We start from the raw sequence: 16,811 nt of genomic DNA, 5'->3' as shown, positions 1-16,811 counted from the left end.
TGAATCTTAGTTGGATGGTGATTTATTTACTTTCCTCAGACTGGTTTGTTAGACGAAGGTTAATCTAACTGTTGGCAGCGGAAAAGCTAAAGGTTTTTCTACATCACAAAAGTGACTTCAGATGCCCTCAACATAAGAGATGAGTGCTCTAGATTTTCCTTTAGTTTGTTATTAGTCTGCACACCCAATGACAGTCATGTGAAAACAAAATGCCCACGCAGAAGGAGAATATTCACAAATCCTGTCAGCAGCCAACTTCCTTTAGAGGACTTTTGATGAGATGTTATCATACAGACGAGGACAAAATTGTTGATACCCTTCGGTCAATGAGAGTAAACCCCACAATGGTCACTGAAATAACTTGATTCGGATAAAAGTAATAATAAATAAAAACTCTATAAAATGTAACCAATGAAAGTCAGACATTGCTTTCCAACTGTGCTTCAACAGAATTATTAAAAAAAAGATATTTATGGAACAGGCTTAGACAAAAATGATGGTTCCCTAGAAAAGACTGAAAATAATGTGACCAAAGGGATGTGCTAATTAAAGGTGTGTCCACTAATTGGCATCACAGGTGTCTACAATCTTGTAAACAGTCAGTGGGCCTATCTATAGGGCTCCAGGTAGTAACTGTGTTGCTTGGTGACATGGTGTGTACCACACTCAACATGGACCAGAGGAAGTGAAGGAAAGAGTTGTCTCAGGTGATTAGGAAGAAAATAACAGCCAAGAATGTTAAAGGTAAAGGCTAGAAGACCATCTCCAGCAGCTAGATGTTCCTGTGACTACAGCTGCACATATTATTCAGGCCCATGGGTCTGTAGCCAACCTCAGCCAAACTTCCAGTTTGCTGCTTCCAAGGACTGCAATGAGCTACAAAAATCACTAAAGCTCACTACCTACTAGTTTCAGATAAATGTACTGTACCTACTACTGAGTACTTAAAGCAGGGGTGTCAAACTCTAATTCACACTGGGCCAAAATGAAAATCTGGGACGAAGTTGCAGGCCAAACTTAATATTTTTTGAAAAAGTGACGGCAAATTCGCACATTTTCTTTATCAACATATTAAGAACCTTTTAATTTGGAAACAAACTTATTTTTGCATTAACACCGAATGTGGAGAAACCAAATTACACACGAGTAAGTCAATTTTAAATTAAACGCATCAGTGGTATTCATTACTTGTGGTATATTCAGCATTTTTAAAATCTATGCAGGATTTATGTTTTCTCGTTTATTCATTTTTCTTATTTTTTATTCTCGTTTGTTTCTCCTGTAATAAGTGTCATCACTGCTGTGACAGGGATTTTCTATTCTATTCATCTATCTGCAGCCTTTCCACTTCCTGTTTAATGTAGGTTAAATCTTTTATCACGGGCCAACAACAAAATAAAAATATAATTTTATCTGAAATGAAAATGTAATATCTCACCTGTTAACTTTCATGTTTTGGAGCAGAAAAAGAGCATAAAACCAAAATATTTTAAGCTCAGTTTGCTCCACTGGTTTACTGTGATGCTCACCGGAGGAAAAATAAAAACTACAGCAGCCACAGAGTCATGCTGATTTGAGCGTGTCGCTGCTCGCTGGAGTTATATCAGCTCTGTCTGGAAGTTAGTTGGAAAACTTTCTCTTTCAGTCGTGAACACATTACTGAGCGGTTAAAATCTCCGTTTCTGGGCTTCAACGGCAAATAGCTGAGTAAACTCAGCGCTGAGTGAGAGGAGTGTTTAGTTTGTCTGAGACAGCGGAGCTGCAGACACCGGCAGCAGACGCTGGAAAAAACACAAAGGAGGGGGCGCTTCGGCGCCGCGCTAACGCCGTAAAGCATCACGGGAGTCATAGTCTTTATTGTAAAATCGGCCAGCGGGTCAGTTTTAATATATTTTTTATGTTTATCTCGCAGGCCACATAAAAATGCTCCGCGGGCCTTGTGTCTGACATGTGACTTAAAGACTGTTTTAAGTCTGTTTTGATTGCTTGTACATATTGTATATGAGAACATTCCTTTCTCTTTGTCTAACTGTTTTATCTTATTTTGATCTTGTTTGTTTTTATATCATCTATCAGTTGTTCTTTGGTGTAAAGCTCACTATGTGTCTGTTGCTGCTGCCTCTTGGCCAGATCGTCGTTGTAAATGAGAATGAGTTCTCAATCGACTCATCTGGATAAATAAAGATTGAATAAAATATAAAATTAGTAAAAGTCACTTTTCTCCCCTTCCCAGAAATTTCCCGGTACTCCTGTAGTGTAAACACGGCTAATACGGGCAGGTGTGCTGCACTTCGAGTATTAATGGTGTTTACTTTTATGTGTTTTTACCGGCTTGGGATAAGCTGTACTTTCTGTCACAACAGGTTATAATGTGAGATCTCAAATTGAAACAATATTCTTAGTTTTGAATGACTGAGATTTAAAAAGTCAGATTAGAAGGTAGTACCCAAAACATATTTAACTGAAGCTACCCAGAGACATCTCATTGGTGAAGGTAGATTTTCTGTCAGCCTGGCAAATGTATTCACCCACAGATCTGCATTGATTTTGTCTTCTTTTTTAACAACAAACAGAAGGCAGAACTAAGTAATCAGCTCTGCATGAAATGACCCGAGGCCCTGCTCTTTAGCTCACCATCTGAGCTCTACTTTCAAACTTTTTTCCTCCCCATTTCGATGACTCCACCACATGTCTGACGGAGTACATTTTTCTATGCCTCCATGTGCTGTTACCAGTCATCCAGCCCATCCAGTGAAAGCATGTTGGTGTAATGTGACAGGCGGCAGCAGCGTTGCAAATCCAGGGTCATGCAAAGAGATGTTTTCTGTAGATTTACTGAGCTCGTAATTTACAGAAAAGAGGACCCGACTTCAAGACTAAACCTTTGGAAAATCAGGTTTAGACTGTCTCACAGCACACTTGGATCTCATTTCTACACAGCAGACAAACAGAAAGTCCTTTCTTTTAATATAAAAAAACTGCACAGGTGAAACGGTCAGATGGCTGCAAAACAGCACAGCCAACTGGGTCATGGAGTGAAAGAAAAGCCTGCCATGTCTGTTAATCTGTCTTTCTCATTTGTGTGTTTTGTTGCTTTGGGAATTTCTGAAAAAGCAGACAGAAGGGAGGTTTCCAGTCCCAGTGAGGTATAAAGTCTACAACCAGCCCCGCTTTGGACCAAGAGTTTTTCTCCTGGGAGACTTTCAGAATCACATTTTCTTGCTTTCGCTTGGTCTTGCTTGTTTTTTTTTTGCTATAAACCATGCTGGTACCAGTTTGTTGACAGTTGGGCGTGTTGGTTTGCATGTCAAAAGATCCTAAGGATGCATGGAGGTGACAATGGTACGAGATGGAAGTGAAGTGGGAGGATATCTTCTCAGAAATGGCAAAATGTTAAAGGATTTTAACTGGAGAGATATGGATGAAATTGTTACATATTTGTCAGTAAAATTCAAGATGGCCACCACAGCTAACTGACTGTATCAGTTAGCAAACGCAATCAATTTGATCAGAATTGGCCAACATTCAACACGATCCACAGTCTTCTAATCTGCCAATCTGAAACTTAAAACTTTTAATTGTATTTATTTATTTGGTCTGTGAACGTACCCTTGCCATGCAGCAATCAATGCTATTCCATACTGTATGGCGTTTTTACTTTGCAAGTCAAATTGCATGGTAGTACTGTAGAAGCCTCAGAAATTGTTTGTTTACCACACCTAAACTGGTGCATTTTTAATATTAAGCCATTTGTCTCGATTATCAGAAAGGCACATCTTTTAAGCGTTTACCTCTCTGCACAACATTGATTTTTAAAGCTCTACAGCTCATATTTAAAGCTCTGAATGACCCTTTCCTTTTGGTCTGGAATCTGCCCTTTTCAACCACTGAGATTAGCAGATAGCTCCCCATTTCAAAGCATGACCCGAGTTTTTCCAATACATATTTAACTCAGGCACGCCAATTCTTTAGCTGCACTCAAATCCCTTCTTAAACCTTTCCTCTGTGTGAAAGCTATTGGCAGCGTCTGATACATTAATCACAAGTTTTTATTATTCCAAGTCTTTGTAAATCCCTCTGACCTCCTTCACCAACTCTACTTTTGTAAACAAAGGTTTTGCTTTTCTAGAGAAAATTGACATGGAAATTATTCATTCTTGCAATTGTTGAGCAATATTAAACTTATTTTGTCATTAAAATATTTAGAGAACTTGCAAGTGCCAGAATCTGGTAGTTCCAAAGACGATATATAAAAATTGAGGTAACCGCTCTTGTACTGTTAATTCGTTTATGAATCAAACTTAATCCCATCATGAACTTAATAATTATCTTTGGCCTAAAAGCGCCACAGAGCTGGAATATCTCATGGAGAATGGCATTCAGCTGCTGTTAGAGACGATAAAACATGACAATTATTTCTATTAGTAACTTAAATTGAAGTAGCTGCAATTTTGAATGGATAATGTTTAAAGTTAAAAGTGACTGTATTTCCCCTGGCAATTGGGGGCAGTGCATACCTAAATCATTGCAAGCAAGTGGTATTTTTGTGTTCAAGAAAGACCTTACAGATGGATGGCCATTAGGGTAAAAAATCCCTGGGAGCGCAATTTTTGAACAAGTACTTTGTCAGATCGTTCAACTTCCAGCAAAATAGCAAGCATATCAGACTCCTTTTCATCACTGACAACGCGTGAAGAGGTAAAAGTGTAAAACAACAACGTTTATGAATGGTGAACGTTTTGTAACCAATTGCTACAAATCAGTAAATGTTTGTCCTCACGGGCTCCCATAGATTTAAACATGGCGTCTAATATGGCATCACCCAGACACTTGGACCCGCTCCCATGTATTTTAGACCTGATTTTTATGGTTAGATGTTACAAAGCCACCATTATTATTCAACAGCTGGGCACTTTTTAAATCATTTTCAACAACATTTCAATGGCTATTTCCAGAGATAAATGGTAAAAACTACACATTTAAGCATTCATGATAGGAGATCTGTGATATTAGCCACCTAAATTATTTATTTTTTCTATTGTTACTAGGAGGACCTCGCATATATCAGTATCGGTTTATAGCGGTATAGGAAATTAAGAGTTAGACAACATCAGATACCAATAAAAAGGCAAATATCAAGCATCCCTAATTGATTTAATGATTACCATTCATAAAAATAAACTTGCTGTTAATGCTTTTTCCATTAGGCTGTTTTTCTCCAGTAGCCATAAATCAAAGAGAAAATCTCACTATTATTTAATATATTTGGGCTGCATGGTGGCGCAGTTGTTAGCACTGTTGCCTCGCAGCACGAAGGTTGCAGGTTCGAAACTCGGCTGCGGCCTTTCTGCGTGGAGTTGCGTGTTCCCCTGCCTGGGTTTCCTCCGGCTACTCCGGTTTCCTCCACAGATCACAACATGCCCTATAGGTTATAAATTGTAAGTCGCTTTGGATAAAAGTGTCTGCCAAATAAATAAACGTAAACATAAAAATATTTCCCACAACCGCAACAATAGTTTATTGTATTTTGTGCATTTCAGGGAAAATCGGTCTGTAAGACATCCTGAAAGAATTCAGTGGGGTCTTCGAAGGGTGACTGACCAGACTCTATTTCACAATCACACTGAGCTGTGACTTTGTACATCTGTGAAAGAGGCTTGTTTTGCCACTAAAGAGGAGCTGAGTCAATATTAGTGAAGCCGTAACTCATTGACACGCTGAAAAGCTGAATACGGGTTCAGTGACGGGAAAACACTTGTACACGATCACGAACAAACAGGCATGCACTCACATGCTTGTTCTATAAAAGGTATGTAAAGAAAAGAAACAAAAACAGAAGCTCTCGTTTGACTTTCACTTCCCCAACTTGTCATACAGGATGTGTTTTTATCCATCAACAACTCACAAACATAACCAGTGACCCCAAAAATCCCTTTTAGCACATTTAACCCTCTCACGCTCTAAATAGGTTTTGATAAAAGGACGAACAACTAAGTACTTCAGGGGTACTCCTGAGTTAAAAAAAATGCTCTTGAAATACGTAAGTGGAGTAACCAGGTAGGCAGGTATTAACGTTGCAAATCTACAATGCCTGCCTCCAGAGGGTTAAGCATGCTTAAATCATCACCATATTTGTACTGTTATTTTGAGGGTTCATATGATGCAGAATTACTGTATATTCATTTATTATTAATCTTTTAAATTAAGAATATCCATCCCCCACCTACACACACACACACACACACACACACACACACACACGCACGCATGCACACACGCACACACACACACACACACACACTTGTTTTAGTTTACATTTTTTAGGGTTTGAGCTGTGGTTAATATTGGAAATACCAAATTGTTCCTGTGCCCACCTGATTAGCTTGATTCAAGATGGCCACCATGGCTAATCAGCCATAACAAACACAAAAAAATGACTTAAACTTGATCAAAATTGCAACTATTGACCTAAAATGTGATCTTGTAGAAGCTGAGGGTCGTGTAGATGAATTTGCTTCTGTCAGCAAGGTTTTCTACAACCTACGTGCACAGCATTCCTGTCATTTCTGCACACATGTGGTGTCAAACACCACCCACTTGGGACTTCTGGATGGCTAAAACAAATGTTAGGGATCACGTCCAAGCAGTATTTGACATCAGAGTTGTGTTAACAACACCTTGTTTCTCTGAGGGGTCTCACTTCATCAGCGCTGATAGACAGATCATGTAAGCCAGTCCGGTTGTACAGCGGCCAGCTCTGAATCACTGCTTGGCACTGGATTTGTGCAAACACACTACAACTAAATTGCTTTGAGTGCTTAACAAAAATGTATCAACTGTCTGGTAATTGAAATTTAGTTTGGGTCTGATCTGATTAGAAACAGATAAAACACAATCATACTTTTATTTTTATTATTTCCTCCCACCAGGTTGGAGTCACAAAGCTGGACTTGCTGTAAAGCTGAGGTTTGATCAAGGCAGCTGAAACCTAAACCTCCCACTGCGTGCCTTCACTTACAATCAGTAACATCCCCAAGGGGTGGCTGGTGGGGGCCATGGCCACCTCTGGAAAATTTGCTGACCCTGATTTATAGGTCAACTTCTGTCATATTTCTAATACATTTGCAGTGGTCTCTAGTAGGAATGAATACCTTCTAAGATGTTCTCTGAAGAAAAAAGCTCAGGTGCACCTGTTTAAGATGATAGAAGTCACCTGGTGGACAAAGTGGCAAAACTCGGCAGGATTTGGAGTCTTATTTCCTGATTTCTGGACATCTTGCCTCGGATTGGCTAACAGCAACATGACTCCCACTTACTCTGTTTGCTCTGAAATGTTGATGTTTTATCTTCACAAATATCACAAACCTGAAGGAGTCTTGCAGTGTGGTGGAGTTGTTAATGCTAATGATTAGCTTCTACTAGTCAAGATGGTCTCTGCTGTTTCCTGGACACTAAACCAACAACAGATTTTCGCGACATGAGTTAAGATGGGTGAGTCCATGAATGTTAAATGACAGCGTAATGTAGATCTATCAGGCTTTTCAAATCCTAGCATTTCATTGTCTATTCTATCAGAAGCTAATGCAGGAGATAGGTGTAGTAAACTTTTTTCATGTTCAGCCTGACAAACTCAGAGTGACAAATTCTAATCAGAAATAATAATTTAAAAACATTTTTTCAGTGAAGTTGACCTTTAATAAATCTTATTCATGTTCACACAAACCACATTTATCTTATTTAATAAAGACATAAATGTACAAGCCAATAAATAAATTAATAATTTTTGAGCCAATGGATCAGAATTTGAATCAATGTGGCTTAGGCACTTTTTGTTTAAGTATAAATATTAATAGCTTTTGTGGATGCTCTTGTTAAGACAGCAGGCAGACTAAACTGTTCTCGAACTCTAAAGCCGGACAAATTGTGTCACCCCAAAATGTTAACTTGCCCCCCCATCAAATTTTGTGGGGACACCACTGCTTAGAATCACACACACACAAAAGTTAAGGGTTAACATTCCACCAGGGTAGAAAACGCATACTCACACATTCTGCACCATCTCTCCATGTGTATCTTCCCTAAATCTTTGCTAATAAATGTTGAAGCATGGTTGACCTTTGACCCCTTTAACAACCAGTTTAACACCCAGAGCTGAAAGCAGGAAGAACTTAACATAAACAAGCCTTTAATGCATCTGGAAGGCTTTAACCTCAACTAAATAAATAAGTGGAAGTAGTTTTGTGGTTTTCTGCAGCAGTTTTGGCATCAGGGGACTCTGTAAAACATGGAAGAAAACAGATTCTGTGCTCTGGTGTCCCTGTCACAAATGCTCCTTCACAGCATCATTTACAGACAAATAACTGGCTCCTTGACTTTCTTCCTTTCTTCTATTTATTCGTTTATTTGTTTTTTGAGTAGCATGCAGGTCTCATTTGTAGTACAGTGCGATCTGACTGGAATCGTATTAACCCTGAAGAGCTCATCTGCCTTTTTGCTCTTCAGCACTCCTCCTTCTGCCTTGCCTCATCTCCCTTTCCACCCCTAGATCCTCTAGAAACCAGATTATTTGGGATGATGAGACTTGAAAAATATAAAAAGGGTCACTTCTCCAAAAAATACAATGTCTCCAAAAATTTGGAGACTCCTTGAGATGTGGCAGATGTCTTTGTGCTCTACTTTTTGTGCTCTAATTCCTCTTAAAACCTGTTTTTTCTTGTCACTGATCTCTGGATTTTGTGATTTTGTTGGAACTTTGTTTATTTTTTGGATTCTTAGACTTCTTGGACCTTTATTGGGAATACAAATCTTTTGGATCCGACAGAGGCAGCTCAGCTAAAGTGTAAGCAACCTTGAAGCTATCTTGAATGTCTGTCCTCCCGCTCCTTCTGCCCCACAATGATGCCTTTATGCTTTCTAAAGCAAATAAAAGAATTGAAAACTTTAAAGAGGATATACGATGACTCTTTGCTGAACTGCAAAAGAAGGAAATGGTGCTGGATGGTTTTAGATCTCGTTTTCCTGGACTGTCTGAGACCATTGTCAGTCAGTCTGAAGATAAAACATCCGTGCAAAACTCTCTACTCAGAGACACCATTGCTTGGGATCCCTCTGCACCACGAAATCCGACTTCCAGCTCTACTCCTGACCAATTTTCATCTTGGTCAGAGCTTGTGGTACATGGCCGTAGGAGAGCCCCTGTGGTTGATCCCAACTCCCCACCTTGCTTACACTTGCTTCAAACCGCTTCTCTCCACTTGCTGAGGAACAACCAGCTGATTCCTACAGGCCTCCTCTTCCCTCCCAACCATCTGATCCCATCCAGCAGGAGCCTGTAGTCTGGAAGAAGCAGCCTCAGCAGTCTCTTCCCCCTCAGACCTCAACCTCTTATGCCCGACGCAAAATGCTAAAGGATGCTGTGCGTCGACACTCTGCTGGACCACCTGCCCTGGCTCAGGAGGTGAGCTCCTCCACGGCAAACCCTCCACCTCAAACCCTCCAGATCCCCGACACCACAGAAACCCAAACCCAGAATTCTCCACTACTCCACGGGAACACAAATCAGGAGCCCTCTACAACCCGTCCACTGTTTTCACCTACCACTTTGCTGGTGATTCAAAAATCAGGAATGTCCGCTTTTTTAACGTTGTGACGAGATGTTTTCCATCAGCCACCATACCTGCTCTCCTGGATAAACTTCCTGGTCTGCTGTGATCCATCCCAGCTTCAGTTAAAAGAGTGATCATTCATGTGGGATCAAACGATGTTACACGCCGGGAGTCTGTCATCACTGAACAGCATTTTAACCATCTTTCTGACATTCTGAAGAGCAATGGAATGTCTGTTTTCATCTCTGGCCCGATCCCCACAGTTTCTCATGGATATGGACGTTTTAGCCGTCTGCTCTCTCTTCACTCCTGGTTTCAGTCTGCTTGCAGGTCCCACAGTTTTGGCTTCATCGATAATTTTAACCTGTTTTGGAATCGTTTCTCCTTTTTCAGGCAAGATTCACCCTAACCGACATGGCTCACGCATGCTAACCGCTAACATCCGGTATGCTGTGCAGTCCCATAGATATACATCTATGGTGGATTGCCTTCCACAGACATGACGGTTTACATCCCAGAGATCTTCACCTTCTTCGGCCTTTGTTCAAACCTCCACTTCAAATAACGTCACTCCCTACAGTCCTCCCATGAAGCAACAGTTGACAAACCCAAAAGTTTCCCTATTCCAGTTCATTTATCAACCAGCAAAGACATAAACTGTATTCATGGCCGGAGAACCCAGAACGCCAGATGTTTACGACCCATCCCTCTCCAACAGGTTAAGAAGACAAATGTTCTCCAGGATTCGGTTCAGTGTGCCCTGTTAAATGCCCGCTCCATCTGAAACAAATCCTTTATTTTAAATGAGCTGTTCGCCAGAGAAAAGTTGGACTATTAATTTCTTACGGAGACGTGGCAGCAAGATGGATATTTTGTACATTTCAATGAAAAATGTCCACCAAACTGCTCTGTGTTTACCACACCACGCCCGGCACGTCGTGGTGGAGGTCTTGCTGTGGTCTTCAATGACAAACATGTCTGTAATCTGGTGAAAATGGGCCTTTTTACAACTTTTGAATATCAGGTCATCAAAGCAGGGTTACAAAATGAATTTCACTGTATTTTAATCTACTGACCTCCCGGTCCAGCTGGCCCTTTTCTCTCTGAATTAGCAGATTTTCTATCATCAATGATCAAACTAGAAAAAGTTTTAATCCTTGGTGATTTTAACTTACACATTAATGATCCTAATTGTAGCACAGCAGTGGAGTTCATGTCTATTATGGAGTCGTTTAACTTAGAGCAGCGCGTTTCAGGCCCCACACACAAAATGGGCCACACTCTAGAACGTGTTTTCTCTTTGGAACTAAAAATCAACCATTTACATGTTGGAGAGGTTCATGTGAGTGACCACAGCTGCATTTTCTTTAATATCCTACCTCATGTTGAATCTGTCCCTCACAACCTAAAATCAAAGAGACGTATCATTAATCAGCAGTGGATGGATTTTCTAGATTATTTGACAGCAGCTCAGTTCAGAGTGATGATCCAAGCTTGTTCATTCAGTTATTGGATAAACAATGCTGCAGCGTTTTAGATAAAGTAGCTCCTGTTAAGCAGGTTACTTTTTCTAGCAAGAGAAAAAGTCCCTGGATTAATCAAAACATTTACAGTATCTGAAGGACATGCCGCAGAGCCGAGAGACGTTGGAAGTCAACTAGATTAGAAAGTCACAGGCTGTACTTTAAAGAACTGATAACATCTCTGAATGAGATGGTGAAAACTTCCAGGGACACTTACTTTGCTCAGCTGATTGCTGTAAACAAAAATAACCCTAAAGTCCTGTTTGACACCATAAACCAGATTGTTTCTCTTCACGCCCCTCTTATGCCAGTTTACTCAAGGTCTGACTGTAACAACTTTCTAGCATTCTTTGAGAATAAAATCAGAAATATCAGGGCAAGTTTTTCATCCCCCCTCTCAATCATGGTCCGCCTTTACTCCTGTATATTTCCAGGACATTTGCCTCATTCAGAAACACATGAAACCAACCTCATTCCCTGCTGATTTCATTCCTACTACCTTGTTAATCAGGATGTTTGACCAAATTGGCCCATGCATTGTAGATTTTATTAATTCATCCCTACAATCTGGCTCTGTACCATCTGTTTTCAGACATGCAGTTTTTGATCCTATCCTTAAAAAACAAGTTTGGACTTATCTCAGCCTAAAAACTACAGACCCATTTCTAAATCACCCTTTATCTCTAATAATTGGAAAAGGTTGTGGCAGATCAACTGATTATTTTTCTGGAACGACACAACAGTTTTGATAAATTACAGTCTGGTTTTCGTAAAAAGCATTCAACAGAAACAGCTTTGCTTAAAGTTTCCAGTGACATCATGATGGCTGCAGACAATGGGGAGGTCACAGTGTTAGTATTGTTAGATCTTTCTGCAGCTTTTGACACTGTTGATCACTGCACCTTAATTAACAGACTTGGTGACTTGGTGGGGATCTCTGGAACTGTTCTAGACTGGATTAGATTGTACCTTTCTAACAGAAGTTACAGTGTCTGTATAAACCAAATCATGTCAGATTCTACTGATCTGTTCTGTGGGGTACCCCAAGGCTCTGTTTTGGGTCCACTGTTGTTTCTGCTGTACATACACCCTCTTGGACAGATACTTAATTATTTTCATAATGTCTCTTATCACCATATGCAGATGATATTCAGCTGTACTGCTGCTTTAAGGATTCTGAGTTCTATAAACTGTCTGAATTACTAGAGTGTCTATCAGCTATCCTCAGCTGGCTAGAAGATTACTTCCTTCAGTTAAACTCTGAAAAGACTGAATGTCTGATCATTGCCCCTGAGAGCATGGTTCCCCTGATTAGTCTAAAACTTGGTCATTTATCCTTTGCCGTCAAGACAAACTTAAGAAATTTGGGTGTTATTTTTTTACCAATCAACGTCTCTTGAAGGTCACTCAAAAACGTTGGTCCGAAACTGTTTTTATCATTTAAGAAATATCTCCACACTGTGAAGGTTGGTGTCAAAACATGAACTTGAAATGGTTATCCATGCCTTTATCTCCTCCCGTCTAGATTACTGTAACCCACTTTTCATATGTTTTAACGAAAAAGCCCTTGACCACCTTCAGTTGGTCCAGAACTCTGCAGCGAGGCTCCTAACTGGAGCAAACAGAAGAGCACACATCACTCCTATTCTAATGTATCTGCACTGGTTACCCGTTAACTTTAGAGTTTGTTTTAGAATCCTGATTATAACTTTCAATGCTCTACATGGTCAAGCTCCTACTGAACTTTTAAAGCCTTGTGCTCGAGGCCCTCAGGTCCACACACCAGAACCTTCTAGAAGTTCCAAAGACCAGATATAAAAGTCGAGGTGATCACTCCTTCCAGACTGTTGCACCCTGGCTCTGGAATGATCTTCCTTTATCCTTACGCAGTATTGGCAGTCTGGACACTTTTAAAAAACAGCTTGAGACCTTTTTATTTAAAACTGCTTTTAACTAAACCTTTAATTATCTTATTTTAAATTCAAATTTTTAATCTTTAATCTGTTTATGAAAATTTATAATTTTATGACTTTTTTTTTCCTGATGTTAGTCAAATTCTGTTTTGAGAGCATTTTGACTGTGTGATGGCAATCTATTTATGATTTTATGACTTTGTTTCATTTTATTTTGATCTACGTGAAGCACTTTGTGATTCTATGTCTGTGATGAGTGCTATATAAATAAAATGTACTTACTTACTTAATAAAATAGGCAATTATGTCACGGTTTGCCTCTGCAGTAACCCATTTGCAGGAATAAAGATCCTTTATCCAGAGTTCAAAAAGATTTAATAAACAAAACTTCCTCCACTGACTGTGGGAACCAAAAACCAAAACCAAACTCAATCCATACATGTACAACTCAGCAAAGACAACTCCACACTGATGACTGGCAGCAGTGGCCTGAAATAGAATGAGGGGCAATCAAGATGATGTGGTTCAGCTGCAGCACTCCAGGAGGCTCACAGGGAAGGGGAGGATTCCTGAGAGGAGCTGCAGCTGACCTGAACAAAAACAACAGAGAAAAAGTTAAACACAAGCACAAAAAGGGGCGAATCATAACATAACCCCCCTCACAAAGTCCGGCTCCCAGACGGACGTCTCGGCTGGGTGGGGTGTTCCCGGTGAAACTGATCGATCAGATCACGGCTGAGGATGTGGCGTTCTGGGACCCATTGCCTGTCCGCCGGGCCATAACCCACCCAGTCCACGAGGTATTGGACGCCCCTGCCCACTCTCCTCGAGGCCAAGAGCTTATTCACGCTGTAGACAGGTCCGCCATCCACAATGCGGGGAGCTGGAGGGACCGCAGGTGGCGTCTGCAGGGGACAGAGTCTCTCAGGCTTCAGCTTGCTCACATGGAACACAGGGTGGACTCTCAGTGCCCGAGGGAGCTCCAACCTGACGGCTACTGGGTTGATGACCTTGGTGATGGGGAAGGGTCCAATGAATCGGGGCTGCATCTTCCTGGCACCCCCCTTCAGTGGCAGATCAGCCGAAGAGAGCCAAACCCTGTCACCCACCTTGTACTCCGGAGCAGCAGACCTCCGGCGGTTAGCCACGGAGGTGAACCGTTCCTGGTTCCGAACCAGTCGGGAACGGTACTCAGTCCATGTACGACGGCAGCGCCTCACGAATGCTGCAGGACCGGAGGTGGAAGCCGACCTCTCCTGATGGGGGAAGAGAGGTGGTTGGTACCCGTAGGCAGCCTGGAAGGGGGAGAAGCCAGTAGAATTAACCAGGGTGTTGTGCGAATACTCAGCCCAGGGGAGTTGAGAGGACCAAGTCTGGGGGTTCTTCAGGCACATAGCACGCAGGGTGGTCTCCAGATCCTGGTTAAAGCGCTCTACTTGACCATTTGTCTGAGGGTGGAAACCAGAGCTCAGACTGACCGTTATTCCAAGGAGTCTGCAGAACTCCTTCCAAAAAGCTGCAACAAACTGGGGTCCTCGATCCGAGGTGATGTTCTCCGGAAGTCCGTGCAGCCGAAAAACATGCCGCACCACCACCTCCGCCAGTTGCTGAGCCGATGGCAATCTCTGCAGGGGTATAGCATGCACCATCTTTGAAAACCTGTCCACTACAGTCAGGATCACAGTCTTACCCTTAGAGTTGGGTAGTCCAGTGATGAAGTCCATTGCAATGTGGGACCAAGGTCTGGAGGGAACAGGTAGAGGTTGCAGGAGTCCAGCCGGAGGAGTTCTGGGTGACTTGACGCTGGCACACACTGGGCAAGAGGAGACAAAAGCTCGAACGTCAGACGACACCGTAGGCCACCAGAACCGCTGCGCTACCAGGAAGGCAGTCCTGGTTACCCCAGGATGGCAGGCCAGGCGTGATGAATGCCCCCATTTCAACACCGCCGGGCGAAAACCTGGGGGAACAAACAAACAGTGCGGGGGGCATCCAGACGGAATGGTAGTGGGGTCTCGGACTGCAGCATTGATTCTGCGCTCCAAGGACCAACGAGAGACCCCAAGGACCAAGTTGGGCGGCACGATGAACGTGGACTCTGACTCCAAAGCCTCACCTTCCTGCTGGTACTGGCGGGACAGGGCATCAGGTTTAATGTTCTTACTGCCCGGACGGAAGGAGAGGTTGAAGTTAAACCTGTCAAAAAACAGAGCCCACCGTGCTTGGCGGGGGTTAAGGCGCTTGGCAGTCCGTACATACTCCAAGTTCTTATGGTCGGTCCACACCAAAAACGGCTGCTCAGCACCCTCCAACCAGTGGCGCCATTCTTCGAGTGCTAGCTTAACAGCTAGCAACTCTCTGTTCCCTATGTCGTAATTTCTCTCTGCAGGAGTGAGCTTGCAGGAGAAATACGCGCAGGGATGTACTTTATTATCAGACGCTCTCTGTGACAGCACAGCACCCACCCCTGACTCAGACGCATCAACCTCCACAATGAATTGCTTGGAGGTGTCAGGCTGGGTCAGGATAGGGGCCGCAGAGAACCGTCTTTTGAGCTCGGCAAAGGCCATGTCGGCAGCAGTGTCCCAGACAAAACGTACCTTAGCCGAGGTGAGTCTGTGGAGGGGTGCAGCCACGCCACTGAAACCTCTGATGAAGCGCCTGTAGAAGTTGGCGAACCCCAGGAAGCGTTGAAGCTGCTTCCGACCAGTAGGTGTAGGCCACTCGAGAACCGCTTTGACCTTGTCACTGTCCATCTGTACCTCTCCAGGCGTGATCACATGCCCCAAGAACTTAGTCTTGGTGGTGTGAAACTCACACTTTTCAGCCTTACAGAAAAGCTGGTTCTCAAGTAGGCGCTGCAGAACGGCCCTGACGTGCTGCACATGTGTTTTACGGTCTGGGGAGAAAATTAAAATGTCATCCAGATAGACGTACACAAATCTGTTAATGTCCTTCAACACATCATTAATAAAACACTGAAACACAGCTGGTGCGTTTGTCAGTCCAAAAGGCATCACCAGGTATTCAAAATGGCCGCACGGGGTGTTGAAGGCAGTTTTCCACTCATCCCCCTCCCGTATGCGCACCAGATGATAAGCGTTCCGTAGATCCAGCTTAGTGAACACCCGAGCCCCTCTAATCTGGTCAAAGGCAGACTGCAAGAGAGGCAGGGGGTAAGTGTTACGAACCGTGACGCTATTCAGACCCCTGTAGTCAATACACGGCCGTAAACCCCCATCCTTCTTGCCCACAAAGAAAAACCCTGCCCCCGCAGGTGATGAGGATGGCCGAATAATGCCTGCCTGTAAGCCCTCCTGAATGTATTCCTCCATGGCTGTTGTCTCAGGGATGGACAGAGGATAGAGACGGCCTTTAGGAGGTTGAGCACCAGGAAGGAGGTCCACAGCACAGTCGTAAGGACGGTGAGGGGGCAGGTTCTTAGCACGAACCTTACTGACCACCGCAGCCAAGTCTGTATATTCGGGGGGAACATTACTGATGTCAGGTGGTTCCAAGGGAGGCTGGCTAGAAACAGGGCGAACAGGAGCAGCAGACAAACAGTTCAATAAACAAAAAGGACTCCACGTCAACACGCGGCCAGAAACCCAGTCAATATGGGGACAGTGTTTGCTTAGCCAGGGGTAACCCAGGATCACAGGAGGTACTAAAGAGTCAACCACAAAAAAACACATCCGCTCTGTGTGGTTCCCAGAGACCGTCACAGTGACAGGAACAGTGCGTGCAGTCACCTTGTGGATAAGGGAACC

The sequence above is a fragment of the Nothobranchius furzeri genome, chromosome 10 (genome assembly GCF_043380555.1).
Source record: "Nothobranchius furzeri strain GRZ-AD chromosome 10, NfurGRZ-RIMD1, whole genome shotgun sequence".
In the NCBI taxonomy this organism is placed as follows: domain Eukaryota; kingdom Metazoa; phylum Chordata; class Actinopteri; order Cyprinodontiformes; family Nothobranchiidae; genus Nothobranchius; species Nothobranchius furzeri.
The sequence above is the reverse complement of the archived record's forward strand: the minus strand, read 5'-3'. Positions refer to the sequence as shown.